Source organism: Dromiciops gliroides, chromosome 2 (genome assembly GCF_019393635.1).
Source record: "Dromiciops gliroides isolate mDroGli1 chromosome 2, mDroGli1.pri, whole genome shotgun sequence".
NCBI lineage: Eukaryota > Metazoa > Chordata > Mammalia > Microbiotheria > Microbiotheriidae > Dromiciops > Dromiciops gliroides.
Genome location: NC_057862.1, coordinates 219,800,236 through 219,811,940, shown reverse-complemented (window position 1 = coordinate 219,811,940; position 11,705 = coordinate 219,800,236).

Below are 11,705 nucleotides of genomic sequence, written 5' to 3'. Positions count from 1 at the left end.
CCCAATCTGGCCTCAGACACAAGCCACTCATGCACTATATGTCCCCAGGCATGTCATGCAACTCCAACCACACCACAAAGAGAGGTAAACAGAAAATAAATAATTTGGAAATATCATCCCTATGTAATCAATTCCCACCTGTGCCCTCTGTTTAAATTTATTTCTATCATCTTTCCTAATACTGAGAAAGTTCTTGTAAGTTAGACATATCATGTTCCCATGTAGGAATGTAAGCAGCTTATCCTTTTAACATCCCTCTTAATTTCTTTTTCCTGTTTACTGTTCTATTGTTCTCTAGGGTCTTGTATTTGAAAGTCAAATTTTCCTTTCAATTCAGGTCTTTTCATCACATATACCTAAAAGTCCTCTTTTACATTGAAGTCCCATTTTTTCCTCTGAAAGATTATGATCAGTTTTGCTGGATGTGTGATTCTTGGTTGCAATCCCAATTCTTTTGCCCTTTGGAATATCATATTCCATGTCCTCCGGTCCTTTAATGAAGAAGCTGCTAGATCTTGTGCTATCCTGCCTGGGGCTCCACAGTACTTAAATTCTTTCTTTTTCACAGCTTACAATATTTTCTCCTTGACCTTGGAGCTCTGGAATTTGTCTGTCATATTCCTGGTAGTTTTCCTTTTGGGATCACTTTCAGGAGGTGATCAGTGGATTCTTTCAATTTCTATTTTACCTTCTGCTTCTACAATATCAGGGCACTTTTCCCTGACAATTTCTTGGAAGATGATGTCTAAGCTCTTTTTTTTTAGAGGTCATGGTTTTCAGATACTTCAATGATTTTTTTTTTTTTTTGGTGAGGCAATTGGGGTTAAGCAACTTGCCTAGAGTCACACAGCTAGTAAGTATTAAGTGTCTGAGGCCAGAATTGAACTCAGGTCCTTCTGAATCCATGGCCAGTGCTCTATCTACTATGCAGCCTAGCTGCCCCTACTCCAGTTATTTTTAAATTATCTCTCCTGGATCTATTTTCCAGGTCAGCTGTTTTTCCAAGAAGAGATTTCACATTGCCCTCTATTTTTTTATTCATTTGGATTTGCTTTATTGTGTCTTTGTTTCTCATAACATCACTAGGTTCCATTTGTGAAATCCTAATTCTTAGGCAATTATTTTCTTTTTGTCTTTTCTTTTTTTTTTTTTTAGGCAATTATTTTCATCAGAGAGCTTTTCCATTTGGCTTTTCAAGTTGTTGACTTTTTTCTCATGTCTTTCCTGCATCACTCTCATTTCTCTTTCCATTTTCCCCCTACCTATTTGACTTTATCTTAAAAGTTATTTTTGAGGACCTCTATGGCCTGAGGCCAATTTATATTTTTCTGGGAAGCTTTGGATGTAGGAGCCCTGACATTGCACTCTCTTCTGAGAGTGCACCTTCAATCTTCCTTGTCCCTAAAGAACCTTTCTACATCCTCACCTTTCTCTGCTCATCTTGCCTTTCTTTTACTTGACTTTTAGCTCCTTAAACTGGGGCACTGTCACCAGCTTCAGGGTTCCCAGATAGTATGATTTAAGGAGCCGCAGGTTCTTCACTTGCCTGGCCTATTCCCTGTTTCCTAGATAACGCTAGCCCAACTTGCTAATTAACCAGACAGCAAAACTTTGTGTGTTGTTCCCCCACCTGTGCCACTGCTACTCAAGCCTACTTCTTGGTTCCCAGAAGGGGTGAAAAAACCAAGTTTCACCTCAGCATCAGAAGAGACCCCTGTAATCTCCCCCCTGCCAAGGGTTCAGCCCTCTCACCAGACCATGAGCTTAGTTCCAGACAATACTGGAACTGCAGCTGATTCAGAGGCTCTGGGGGTCTCCTTCCCAGGATCGGCCTGCCTGAGACTGGATCCCTGTCAATGTGACTGTGTGGTTGGGATCTACTCTCCCCTCAGCACAGCAGCTACCTCCTTATGACCTTCTAAGCTGTCTTTGGTTGGAAAATTATCTCAGTGTGTTCTTCTGTGGGTTTTGCTGCTCCAGGAATTTTCCTATGGCATTATTTGGAGTTTTTTCAGAGAAATCCTGTCATGACCTCGAGAGCTCACTGCCTTTCCTCCCCCATCTTGGCTCTGCCCCAGAACTCGATTGTTTATCTCTTAATGTAAGAGGCCTGTGTTATAGAGTGCTGAATTTAAAGGCAGAATAACAGGTTTAAATCCCAGTTTTGACACACTGAACCTCAGGAAACTCTATTATAAAACACAGAAAGGTTGTAATCTGAATTTTTAAAAGGATTTCTCATTCTGGGAGTTCCAACAAACAGATGATTTTTGCTTTGAATAGAATTTATTTTGCAAAATATGTAAAAACAAATTTTAATATCAATTTTTTAAAACTTTGTGTTCCAACTTCTCTTCCTCCCTCCATTCCCACCCCCATCCACAAGAACAAAAGCAATTCAAAATAAGTTATACATGAGAGAAGTCATGGAAAAATTCCCATATTAGCCAGTCATGAGAGAAAATGGTTAAAAACCCCAAAACTTCAGATTAAGGAATTGTCAAAGAGGAAAAGAAAAAAAAATAAATATATTTCCATATGTTTTCAAATACTATCAGTTCTTTCTCTACAGATGGGCTGCAATCTTCATAAGTCCTTCAGGGTTACATTGGATCATTGCCTTGCTGAAAATAACCACATGCTTCCCAGCAGATCATCCCCCACTATTGCAGTTATTTTGTATATAGTACATTTCACTTTGCTTCAGTACATGTAGGTTCTTTCCAGGTTTTTCTGATAGTATCCTGTTCATTATAACCTGTATATAGTACCTTAAGCTTGACAGAGAACTTTGCAAAGTAGGTACCATATGTTTTGCCATTATAATCAATCATCATAATGATTTACCTCCATTCCACTCCCTTCCCATGAAATTTACTCTATCTTCTTTTTACCTATTCCTCTTCAAAAATGTTTTACTTCTAACTATCCTCTCCCCTACTCTGCATTCCCTTTTTTTGCCCTTCCTTCCTTATCCTCCTCCCCTCCTACTTTTCTGCAGGGTTAAATAGATTACTCCTCACAATTGGGTATGAATGCTCTTCCCTCCATGAACCCACTCCAATGAGATCAAGGTCCCTGAGCTAATTCTGTGTTCTAAATTTTATTTCCTCCCTCCCTCCTCAACCTTCAAACAATTCAATATGTCATAGTTGTGCAGTAATGCAGAACATCTTCATCCTCCTTGAAAGTGTTTTGCTTTTTACTGCTCTCTCCCCCAATTTGCCCTTCTGTCCTTAACTTCTTCCCATCTCCCTCCCCTCCCTCAGGGCAAAAATATATTACTATACCTACTTGAGTATGTATGTTAGTCTTTTTTTGAGCCAAATTCTGATGATATTAAGGTTCACTCACTTCCCAACTCCTTCCCCATCTTCTCTTCCTCTCCATAAGCTTTTTTTCTTGTTTCATCAAACTCATAAGATCTCAGTAAGGAATTCACAGAAGACACGGGTCTGAACTGAATATGAAGGGATGATATCTGTAAAACATTTATGTTTTGTTCTTTGAGGGGCAGACAGGGTGGAGTGTCTTATGTCTGGATCTGGATTTGGGCTTGGGGCCTCCTGGGTCTAGGGCTGGTGCTTTGTCCACTGTGCCAGCTAACTAACCCATGATAACATCATTAAAATAGGGTTGAGGTATAGGAGGAGTAGACTGGGGGTGGGAGAAGGGGAGAGATGGTCTGGAGAGAGGTAGTACACTGATGAAATTATAACAAACTGGTACATTGATGTATGATAAGAATGGTTTTAATGGGTTAAGAAAAGTCTTCAATTTGGTTTTAAAAATTCTAAGAGATCTGGCTAGTTGATCTTCCACTTTGTGGCTTCAAATTATAATTACTTCTGCTATAATGTGATATATGTGTTAAAAAACAAAACACTTTTCCATGCTAATTACACAGTGAAAGTCACAAGACTGATGGGAAAGAAAAAAAAAGTGGAATTAAGGCTGCAATACTTCCAGACATGTACACTTATTTTCATAGTGTTATTTCTGATGGTGGGCAATGTGTATAACTTTATACCTATTGCTTGAAAAATGTTTGTTCTCTCATTTCTTTTAAAATGCTTTATTATTTCAAGCTTCTCCATAATACCTGAAACTTTCCTTTTCCATGCATGGCCTGATATTTTTGAAATAGGACATTTAGACATATTTGAGGTATTGAATGAGTGTTCTGTTTTAGTTTTAAAAATTACATAAATGAGCATAGAAAATCTTACCTGCCAGATTTATGGATAAAAGAAGAATTTGTGCCCAACAAGATATAGAAAATGTTATGGGATATAAAATAGATAATTTTGATTACATGAAATTTAGGAAGTATTTATACAAGCAAAACCAATGAAGCAAAAATTAAAAGGAAATCAAAACTGAGGGGAAATTTTACAGCAAGTTTCTCTGATAAAGGCTTCATTTATCAAACATATAGAGAACTGAGTCAAATGTATAAGAATGAGTCATTCCCCAGTGGATAAATGGTCAAAGGGTATGAATAGGCTGTTTTCAGGGGGGGGGAATATCAAAGCTCTCTATAGTCATATAAAAATTGTCTAAATCACTGTTGATTAAAGAATTGCAAAATAAAACAACTCTGAAGTACCATCTTATACTTGTGAGATTTAAAATTGGATATTAGGTCATAAATCTCCCCTCTTTAACCTTTCCCTTAATTTATCTCCCAGACTAGTAAATGGAAGAAGCTTCTGGTTTTCTAGTTAGAGCTTTTATTGTATGGTAGTCACAAGGTGATGTTGATTAGAAGGATAGGGAAGTAGAAACACAATACAAATCGTCTTAAGTCTAAGCTTAGTCTATATTTCATATAAAACTCACCAAAACACTGAAGGCCACCTTTGGGGAGAGAGAGACCATGTCAAGCGAGTGCTGCTGCTAACTGCGAGCCGGGCCCAGTCGAAACTCTCATCAGCATCAGCCTGTGCAGCGCAGTCAGGAGACCAGCAGAGCAGGAAAAAAGCCCCACTTCCGTTCTCTCCTTGCCTTTTAAGCTCACACCCCGGAAGTCAAGTGCGTAGCAGGCAGTCTGACGTGTGCAGCAGGCGGACTGGCTTGCGTAGCTCATGCCTTGGTCTCCTCCCCGAAAGGGTGGTCCTTCAAAAACTGGTGTCTTTCAGTTATCCTAACTGACTGTTAAAAAACTTTCATATTTTTTTACCACATTTCCCCCCTTTGCTTCCTCAAGAAACAGAATGTTTCCTTGATGGAACAGTAAAAAGAATATAATAACTATTGCTAACTAATAATATGTGAACAACAATATAGAAAAGGAAGAGAGGAAAGTTTTGTCCAGAGGGGCGATTTTTTTTTTTTGTCCTCATGAACCGACACTTTGACATTAGTCTTGCAAAGGGAGAGCCTCTGCAGAGAGTACATGTTAAAGATAGTGTATATTATAACAGAAAGGAGATAGTAAAAATTAATAAAGCAAAACAGTTCATATAAAGTCTCTGAGTTCTCTTGTCTTCTTGAAGTGGTAAGATGTCATCAGGAGGAAACTGGATTCTGGTCTGGAAAACTGGATTCTGGACTCTGGTCTGGATTCTGGATTCTGGACTTTGGTCTGGAAAGCTGGATTCTGGACTCTGATCTGGAAAGCTGGATTATCTTCTTTAACTGTTTGAATTGCTGTATTTTTTTACTAAACCTTAGCATAGCATTGTCAATGATCAAATTACTAAATTCCATTATATTCCCTCCTTTATATCCTTAGACTTATAATAGAGGGTTGAGGTAGTTATGCAATCAGTAACACTTTTTACCACCATGTGTCTGGATCAAAGCCAAATTTAGTATGTGTTCATGACACCTGAAAATGTTATGGAAAGGTTATCATACCATATTTCATGGTTTTTCGAGACAGCCAGTGATTGTGCTAGGCCACAGGTGAGTTCAACTGAGTGAGATAAAAAGATAAATAAGTTCAGTTAAATTAGGTTAAATTAGGAGGGAGAGAGGATGAATACTGGACTGTGCCTAGTAATTGTGCTCTACATAGTCACCATCAAAAGCAAACCATGGACTTACGTATACCTGTCTCTCCTTTTGTTGCACATATATTCTCTCCAGGGCCTGCATCAGAGTTCACAGCAAGTTAGTCTCTGAAATGATAAATTTCCATACTCCCGAAATCTCATTAATTTCACCAAAGACAGCATGATGGTAAAAATCCATGCTATGCTGCATAACTGAGAATATATTAGTGATATATACAATAATTCCAAACCATACCCAGAGTATAATGACATATAAATAATAAACGAATGTAAATAGCTGATTATATTAAACATTATTACATAATCTTTTAGCAAGTAAACCACATCATCTTATACATGAATTCTCTAGTATAACAGTAGCAGATACTTAAAGTGGTGATTAATTTATCAAAAAGAAACAAGACTTCAATTAGCAAGATTCAATATTCAATGTTTTCAGTGAGGTATCAAGCAATAGGGTTCAATAACCCTTTCTGGTCTTTTTTAGTTAAACAGAACAACATAAAAGAGAAAGGAGGGAAAAAAAATAAAACAAAACTCATTAGAACTCATGGTTCTCTCAAAAAAAAAAGTAAAAAAAAAGAATTCTGGTAGCTTCTGAGGCCTGATGGCCTCACCCACAGCATATACTTAAAATGTCTTTGAAAAGTCACTTAGTTTAGAAAATTTAGTTTTAAAGAAAAGCAAAAGAAACAAAAGTCAAAAAACAAAGCAAAACCAAAAACCAAAAATAAAATGCAAAAGATTCGCTAAGCACCCTTTTGTGCTCTTAAAGAACTTAAAGGTGTGGTGAATTCCAGGTCTTTTCAGTGACTTTCAAAAGTCAAAACAAAACAAAAACAAAAAGGATTAAAAAAAATTAGGATATAGTGTAGGGAAAGGGTGGGGGAAATTGAGGTGGGCCAGAAAACTAGGCCATGTGCTTCAGTGCTTTGCCTGTAGAAGGAAATGCTTGTTAAATTTTAAGGTATTTAAGCTGCTAGAGTTTGGGGTATGCCACATTGTTTTAACTGGTTCCCCAATTCTCTGCATGCCAAAGTGGCAGGGGTTTCTGAATTGTCATTGATCTTTCTAATGCTGTCATAATGTTCTTTATGGTAGAAAATGTGGAGTTCTCTAGCATCAGTTTTGTCTGTGCCACTGATTTTCAATAAAGGCCGATTTAACTGATGAACTACCACATTCAGCTGATGCTGCTTAGCAAACGCTACAATTGTATCATTTCCTGCCCACTTTCCAAATTTCTTTAATTCGTCAACATATTCTTCAAAAGGGGAGTCATTTACTCTAAAAGACTCAAACTCTTGTCTATGGTTAGTCATGTAAGAAGCAGCTTCTTGTCTATGTCTGAGATGATTTCTACAGTGACCTTCTAGCTGGTCTGCTAAAGCCCTAAAAAGGCAATTTCTGTCTCCTGATACTTTACAAAGACTGAGTCCCAAAGCATTTAACTGATCAGTGGGATTATCAAATGGGAACTGCCTATTTCCTCTGAACTCTCTTTGCTCTTTAACAGTTGCTATCATTAGGGTTTTTAGCTCTTTAGTGTCTACCTCAGGTCTATCTGAAATCTCTTCACCTAGGAATGGTGCAGACTTTACATGAGAGCAATGAATCCATGAGTCTTTTTCACCAATTTTAATGGCAGTAGGAGTTGTCAATAATACCTGAAAAGGTCCTTCCCAGGCAGGTTCGGTTCCACTGGTTTTCTGAAAATTCTTTACATATATTTTATCTCCTGGGTTGAGGTTGTACAATGAAAAGTCTAATGGGCCTGCCTGGACCACAGCTCCTGCCTCATGGAGTTCACGTAGCCTGGTCTGTAATTCCTGTATATAGGAGGCAACAGAAGTATCACCTCCCACCAGTGATGTATAAACTGGGGAAAAAGTTTTAACTTGGATAGGAGGGTGACCAAAAAGCATTTCATAAGGAGATACATGAAGTTCTCCTCTTGGTCTACTTCGTAGATAGAATAATGCCAATGGTAGAACATCAGGCCATTTCAAATGGGTTTCAGTACATAATTTGCCAAGCATACTCTTAAGCTCTTTATTCATACGTTCAACTTGGCCTGAACTTTGTGGATGGTAGGGCGTGTGGAATTTTGGAGTCACTCCCAAGAAAGAGTAGATTTGGGATAAAATCGAATCAGTGAAATGTGTGCCTTTGTCAGAATCGATGCGGGCTGGTGGGCCAAAATGAGGTACTATCTCTTTAAGAAGAATTTTGGCAACAAAGGCAGCTGTGGCTCGGGGCCTGGGAAAGGCCTCCACCCACCGAGTGAGCTGATCAACTATAACAAGGCAAAATTTATAATGTCCTGCTTTTGGCATAGTAATATAATCAATCTGTAAGTGCTCAAAAGGTGTATATGCTAGAGGACGCCCTCCATAAGCTTTGGCCTTAAAAGCATACTGATTATAAGATTGACATGTGGAGCAGCCCGAGCAGATTTGAGATGCTGTGTCAGTCACACCTGGTGCTATCCAGGTTCTCTTAATAGAGTCTACAATACCTTGTGTACCAAAATGGCCTTTTCTGTGAACAGAGAGGCATACCTGGTGGTAGAATTTACGGGGAAGAAATGGCTTACCTTCCGGAGACACCCAGACGCCGCTGATCTGTTTAGCCTTAAATTTCTTTTTCCACTTTTCTACTTCAGAATCGTCATAGGTTAGGTTGGAAGGAATATCCTCAGAAGGTGAAAGGTTAAATACATGTTCAGGAGCTTCTAATGCAGCAAGCTTGGCTGCAGAATCGGCTCGTGCATTTCCCTTTGAAACAGGATCACTATTCCCTGTGTGGGCAGGGCAATGTACAACGGCTAGGGAAGAAGGCAGTTTCAGAGCATCTAAAAGGTCCTTGATAAGGTCCCCATTGGCAATAGCCTTGCCCGAGGATGTTAGGAAGCCTCGTTGACGTCAAATCATACCAATAAAGTGGCATATGCCAAAGCCATATTTTGAGTCAGTAAAAATGGTGGCACTCTTATCTTTGGCTATATTACAGGCCTGTGTAAGAGCCACAAGTTCAGCAGCCTGTGCACTAAAATGGGAAGGCAGAGAAGCTGCCCAGAGGGTATCATAATCAGAAACTACAGCAGCTCCAGTAAAACGGGTTCCCTCTCTCATAAATGAGGAACCATCTGTATAGAGGACAAGATCAGGATTTTCTAAAAGTGTATCAAAAAGATCATCACAGGGTTTTTCAGCCATATCAACTAAAGAAGCACAGTCGTGCAATGGTTCCCCCGAGAATGATAAGTTAGGGAGTAGTGTTGCTGGATTAAGAACTGTGCAGCGTTTTAAAGTGATATTCTCATTACCTAACAGGGTTATTTCATACTTAGCCAGCCTTTGATCTGAAAAGGCTTGTGTCCTGTGACATAGTAAGAGAGCCTCCACTTCGTGATGGCATTGCACAGTTAGAGGGTTACCTAGGACCAAATCAGAGGCTTTTTCTACCAAAAGGGCTGTGGCCGCCACTGCTCTAAGGCAAAATGGCTCTCCAGCCACTACAGGGTCCAGCTGAGTTGAATAGTAGGCTATGGGGTGTTGGTTAGGCCCCAGTGATTGAGTCAGAACTCCAGAAGCCACCCCCCTTTGTTCATGCACAAAGAGAGTGAAAGGCTTACTATAATCTGGTAGTCCTAGGGCAGGTGCTGATAACAAGGCCCGTTTTAATTCCTTTATGGCTGAGAGATGCTGGGGATCCAATTGTAAAATGTCTAGGACAGAACTTTTTGTTAGAGCTATGAGAGGTTTAGTAATTTCACCAAAAGAGGGTATTCATTGTCTACAGTACCCGACTGCTCCTAGAATGGCTCTCAACTGCCGCTTAGTAGTGGGGTCAGAGAGTTGTTGAATGGCCTGGACTCGCTTAGAAGAGACAGAGTGAGTTCCAGCAGCCAAAATAAATCCTAAATATTCTACCTGGGGCAAACACCATTGTACCTTTGACTTGGAAACCTTGTGTCTTCACTTGTGCAGCTCCAGCAGTAAGTGATGGCTATCTTCCTGACAAATTTCAGCATTAGGAGAGGCCAAAAGTAAGTCATCAACATATTGTACTAGTGTGGAGCCTTTAAACGTAATGGAGGCCAAATCCTGCTGTAAAATTTGGGAAAATAATGTGGGACTCTCTACAAATCCCTGTGGGAGTCTAGTCCAGGTCCACTGTCTATTTTTCCAGGTAAAAGCAAATAAATATTGGAAGTCCTCATGTACTGGTATGGAGAAAAAGGCAGAGCAGAGGTCTACCACTGTGAAACATGTAGATTCATAGGGAATGGATGAAATTATCATAACCGGGTTTGCAACTATAGCATGTCTAGGAATAACATAATTATTAATCGCTCTAAGATCTTGCACAAAACCATAAACAGCTTTACCATCTGGCCCAGGCTTGGGTTTTTTAACTGGCAAAATGGGAGTATTGCACGGAGAGTGATGACATGGTATAATAATACCCTGGCTTTTCAAAGCCTCAATAATAGGGATGATCCCTTCTATAGCTTCCCTAGACAATGGATACTGTGGAATGGAGGGGGGTGGTCCTCCCTTAACTTTAAAGGTAACAGACATGGCAGACTTAAGGAGCCCCACCTCATTAGGGGATGAGACCCATAAAGACTCAGGAATGTCAGAGGGGATTTTGGATACCTCCCCTGCTGTTCCTTGAGCTTCTGTAAGTAAAATTGGTAATAAATGAACAGTATCCTATGGCAATTGTAGGGAGACAGCCCCATCTGGAGCACAAGATATGGTTGCTCTAAGCTTGCAAAGGAGGGGCATCAGGCATGAGTAAGAACGAATGTTCCACTGTTAAGGGCCCCATAGATACCATGCGACGATTCAATTTTGCCACTCTCTGGCTCTTTCCTGAGACTCCTACTACATTAAAAAATCCTACAGGTCTACACCCAGCATCTGGTTTGCTTACTAATACTGATTTAGAGGCTCCTGTGTCTAGCAGACAATCGTAATGTCTCCCCCACTTTTAGGGTAACATGTGGTTCTTTACTCTGGGGAGGTGAATGGACTGATACAAGGGCATTCAAAAAATCTGGATCTGGGAATATATGGCTTTCATTATCTATGTTCCATTCCTCCCCAAGACCCCATCAATCCTGTGCCCTCCTCTGAGAGGGGCCTTGGTTACCATTATTATGGTACTGCCTTTCTGTATTCCTCTGAAAAGATCTATTTCTATTTTGATTTCGCCTGTAATTAGAATTAGAATTTCTTCTCCAAGTCCTACATTGTCTCAATTCATGCCCCTCCTTATGACAGCAACAACACACCTTAGTGTCCTTGTTCTGGTGTTCACAGGGCTGACAGGAACAACACACCTTAGTGTCCTTGTTCCGGTGTTCACATGGCTGACAGGAACAACACACTTTAGTGCCCTTGTTCTGGTGTTCACATGGCTGACTAGGAATCACCGGTGCCAAAATGCTCTGTTTGGGGTGATCTGGACCTGTCTCACATGAGTCAAAGGCATAATTTGCAAGTTCCTTAAGTCTATCAGCTATTAAGCTCCTCCAATCTGGACATTGGGTCAGAAAATATTTGCGTACTTCTGGCAGTGAATTACAAATAAACATGTTGAGAATAATATAAGAATCTTTTGAATCAATTGGATCTAATCTGGTGTATTGCCTGGTGGTCTCACAAAGCCTAT